Consider the following 4,864-nt stretch of genomic DNA (forward strand, 5'->3'; position numbering starts at 1 on the left):
TTCATGACAATCTGTTTCCGTTCACACGTATGGATTTGAAATAGTATATTATTTGAATATTAACTGTTACCTGTCTCCCCCCCAACTGTGGTGGTTTAGTCGCTAAGTCGTGTCCAACTCTTGCAACCCCATGGACTGTAGCCTGCCAGGCTCCTCTGTCCATGGGATTCTCCAGGCAAGAATATTAGAGTGGGTTGCCATTTCCTTCTCAAGGGGATCTTCCCAACCAAGGAATCAAACCCAGGTCTCCTGCATTGCAGGCAGATTCTTTACCGACTGAGCTACAAGGGAAGTTACCTCTCGACTATAAACCCCATAAAATAGGGACAGCCTCTGCCTAGTCTATGGACTCTATAGCATCCGGCACAGCTTTTGACACACAGAGTATAGTTAACAAATATTTATTGAATGAAGATGGGATGCAGATTGGTTGGTTCCCCCTCCATCCCAGGCTTTCTCTATCTGCCAGACGACAGGATGTCAGCAGAGGACTTTTATGGGGGATGGCAAGGAAGCAGGAGAATACAGTCTCAACCCTTACCTCCCTGCTCCCACTTTGCCGGCATCAGAGGATCAGTGAAAGAGACTCTCCAGTCTGGAGCGGGGCCCCAGGAGGACATATCCATGTGCTTCCTCCATGAGCAGGAGATTTCTTCCACACCTGGCTCTGTTATCTGGAGCATGCTCAGTGTGACTTCGGGGGGCTCAGGAAACATGATCTTCACTGTGGGCCTCTGTAAGGAGATGGCCAACTTGCAGCTGGTTTGTGTGACCCTGCTTATCTCCAGAGACATCAGAACCATAGACTTGGCCAAGAAGGGATGGGATGCTATTAATCCATGATTTATAGTGTGCTGTCCGAGGTCCAAAACCGCCTGGAGGTGCCGTGTACCAACTCGGCTGCACAGTTTACTGGAAAAATGTAGATGAATGGTGTGCACCTGGTTTCAGTTTTTATGCCACTTACTCAGCCCCCTTTTGGCTGTGTGACCAGGGGGAGACAAAAACGAACAAATGTCTCAGGGAAACTTATGCCTTGGCATCCCTGAGACTGAGATCTCCCACATACTGTTGGGCAGCTCGTGTTCCAGAGACCAAGCTTGTTCTGTGTGACTGAGAGGGGCCCCGAGCAACTGCTCATGGGTGTTATGGATCTTCCTAAAGTTGCTCTGAGGAGAAGGCAATGGCACCCCACTCCAGTACTCTTGCCTGGAGAATCCCATGGATGAAGGAGCCTGGTGGGCTGCAGTCCATGGGGTCGCTAAGAGTCAGACACGACTGAGCGACTTCACTTTCACTTCTCACTTTCATGCATTGGAGAAAGAAATGGCAACCCACTCCAGTGTTCTTGCCTGGAGAATCCCAGGGACAGAGCAGCCTGGTGGGCTACCGTCTATGGGGTCGCACGAGTCGGACACGACTGAAGCGATTTAGCAGCAGCAAAGTTGCTCTGAGTTCATTTTTCGGCATCCTTTGCCTATAACAAAATCTTCCACGATTCCTGCCTGTCGGAGTCTTGCGACTCCTCTTGGTGGTCTGACCCAACATGGCTGTACAGCTTGTCTCCTATGTGCTGTGAGTGCTCAGTCGCTTCAGTCGTGTCCGATTCTTTGAGACCCCTTGGACTGTAGCCTGCCAGGCTGCTCTGTCTGTGGAATTCTCCAGGCAACAATACTGGAGTGGGTTGCCTTTTCCTCCTCCAGGGGATCGTCCCGAACCAGGGATCGAACTGATGTCTCTTGCCTTGGCAGGGTGGATTCTTTACCACTAGTGCCACCTGGGAAGCCCTTGGTTTCTGGCAGTTTCCTCTCTTAACACTGAAATTGTAGAATCCTAGATGTTTCATTTAGGGGGCCCTCGGGGCTCTGGGCTCTGGTATCTGCTTCTTATGGATGAGAAGACGGACCCATGGAGAGCCAACCTGCATCTCACAGAAAAGAAGAGAGAGCAGCGGAAACCCAGCATGAAGGTGTGAATTGCCCATTATCACTAAGCAAGTTATACTCAGAGGAGAGAAATGTTACCTATTATCTCATCATCCAGAGACAACAGTGGCTAACATTTTTAATACATTACCATTTGGTCTTTTTTCCCCTTCACATATATATTTAAACATAATTGGCATATATTGAATAAATCATTTTATTCTACTTGTTCTACTAATCATTTGTTCTACTCTTTGCCTCAGTCTTACATTATGAACATGAGTTGACGATCATATAAAAGACTCAATTTCTTCATTTGTAAAATGGGGATAACAATAAGAATGATAATAATACCTGTACCTATATTATAGGGTTGTTGTGGAGATTAAATAAGAACATGTATGTAAAAGCTTTTAGCCCAGTATGTGGTATATACTAAGTGCTCAGCAAAAATCTTTATTACAATGAAATATTTAAAATCATAAATGGCCACATAAGAGTCTATTGAGTGAGTATGTCATTATTATGTAGCTGTTCCTTTACTGAACCCACAGGTAATAGTTAGGAATCAGGTAATCAAGTTAATTCTCAACTCTTTTTCTCTACACAGCACTGTATCACCTTCCGTGTGTGTATGTTTGTTAGTTGCTCAGTAGTGTCTGACTCTTTGCGACCCCGTGGACTGTAGTCTGCTAGGCTCCTCTGTCCATGGAATTCTCTAGGCAAAAAAACTGGAGTGGGTTGCCATTCCCTTCTCCAGGGGATCTTTCTGACCCAGGGATCGAACCTGGGTCTTCCGCATTGCGGGCAGATTCTGAGCCACCAGAAAAGCAAAATGTGAATGCAGAGGACACGGGAGCCCCCGTGTTGTTGATAATGATGATCATGGCCCTGATGAAATAAGGGGTGCCCTGAGTCACTAGACCCTCTGATGACCAGGAGACTGTCTCAGCCTGGAGGCATCTTGGAGCTTAGTGGAGAGCAAGCTCCCCAACTCCCTGTGACGGTGGGGTGGGAAGGGGTGGACCGTGCACATGCCCCACAGACGTCAGACGAAACAGGAGACCCAGGGTCAAGTGGCCTGGGGGAGGGGTCAGCAAGGGTGTCCTGGAGCAGGTACAGCGGCGATGTCACTATAGATTCGTGTCCTACTGAAGCTCCTCTGAAAGCTCAACCTGAGACACGGACGTGGGTACAGGTGTTTTATTTGGGAGGGGAGGCAGGGAGGCAGGGGAGAGAGGCGGGTGTGTCCTGGGAGGAAGGAAGCCAATAAAAGGTGTGTTATTGAATTATGGACGCCTGGTCCTTGGGGCCTCTGGGACCCTCAGAGGCGCCACTGGAATGTCCTTTAGATCTGTCTGTCCAGAGCACAGGCTCATGAGCATTGATCCATGATGGCTGATGGTTGCCTCGGGGTGTAACTCCTCTGCGATTCCAGGCCGCCTCGGGTGTGGAGACACAAGAGAGTGAGCTTCTGTAGTTCTGCAGAAAGCCCCGAGACAGGAACACGGAGGGACGTGGGAGCCTGGGAGGAACGGTGTCGGATGCATGGGATCCAGACAGGCAGCCGCCTCTGAAGCTGGGGGGGGGTGTCCAGGGAAGCTAGAGGGGACGAGGGATTTGCTTCAGAAACAAGGATGACATGGTGCTTCAGTGCCCTCACCCAGCAATGCCATGCCTTCCCCTACAGTCAGGAAATCCTCTCCTGTGTCCGCCGTGAATCGCTCTTGCTGTAGTTTCTTCCTGTTTCCCTTTGTTTTAAGCCTAAAAGGAGATGCAGAGCAGCTGGCCGTTGTCAGATGGAAATGCTAGAAAAGATACAGATTCTTGGCAGCCAACCCCTCCAGGTTCATTTCAGGCTAGACCCGTGCCCCAGAGGACCCCTCTCTCCTTTCCTGATGTTATATCTTTCTTAATCCACTTACACCAGATGTGAGCACCTAGCAGACTGATGATCTGCTCCATCAGGTGGTCCAGATGATAAAGTCTTCTTTTTAATGACAGCTACAGGTGACGTCAGTCATTTAATGTGAACCAGGCCCTTGAATTGGAGAAGGAAATGGCAACCCACTCCAGTGTTTTTGCCTGGAGAATCCCAGGGATGGGGGAGCCTGGTAGGCTGCCGTCCATGGGGTCACACAGAGTCGGACACGACTGAAGTAACTTAGCAGTAGCAACAGGCCCTTGAGGCTCAGCTGGTAAAGAATCCGCCTGCAACGTGGGAGACCTGGGTTTGATCCCTGGGTTGAGAAGATCCCCTGGAGAAGGGAAAGGCTACCCATTCCAGTATTCTGGCCTGGAGAATTCCATGGACTAGAGTCGGACACGACTGAGCAACTTTCACACACAACACAGGCCCTGTGTTGGGTGCTTGACTCATTTCAACTCTGAACCGCTCCTGTGCCAGGTTCTTTTAAGACCCATCGTACGGATAAGGAGACTGAGGCTCAGAGAGGTAGATGTTTCAAACATGAGGTAAAACAGGGCTTCAAGCCATTACCAAGTCATCTGCTCCCCTCCCTTCAAGCAGGTGTGGGTTCACCTCTTTGTAACACACTGTGTGCTCAGATGCTCAAGGGGGTGCCTTGGAGTTTCACTAGATATTGTCCTCTGGGGGCCCTTTGCATACCTTCCTGGTCTTGAGTAGGAAACAGCTGTTAACATTTGGGAAGATGATCATCGGTAACAGTAAAGTTACTGTACAGTGAGTAACACACGCCTGTTAACCTCTGTACCTGTCCAGTCCCCAGTGGACAGATGAGGAGACTGAAGCTCTGGAAACTGGGGAGTTACTCAAGCCACATGGGGGTAAGAATGGGAGCCAGTTTCAAACTCAGCTTGTTTGATTGCAAAGCCAGTGAGGTTCCACACTAGCATTTACAGGACGCCTTCTTTAGGGCTGCCATAAAGTCCACAGATAAAGGTTAAGGATGCACAAT

The 4,864-nt window shown here is 49.3% G+C and overlaps 1 long non-coding RNA gene across 1 annotated transcript; it reads right to left on the reverse strand.

Annotated features, from left to right (window-relative positions):
• Positions 1 to 3,114: 3,114 nt before the first annotated feature.
• Positions 3,115 to 4,488, reverse strand: LOC147345445 (uncharacterized). Its single transcript, XR_015154757.1, has 2 exons — positions 3,614 to 4,488; positions 3,115 to 3,527 (listed from the first exon to the last, which is right to left on the reverse strand). It is a non-coding gene; the product is annotated as an uncharacterized LOC147345445 (long non-coding RNA).
• Positions 4,489 to 4,864: the final 376 nt, after the last annotated feature.

The sequence above is a fragment of the Bos grunniens genome, chromosome 25, assembly GCF_055505025.1.
Source record: "Bos grunniens cultivar Pamir isolate PY7600 chromosome 25, Bosgru_T2T1.0, whole genome shotgun sequence".
Taxonomy (NCBI): Eukaryota; Metazoa; Chordata; class Mammalia; order Artiodactyla; family Bovidae; genus Bos; species Bos grunniens.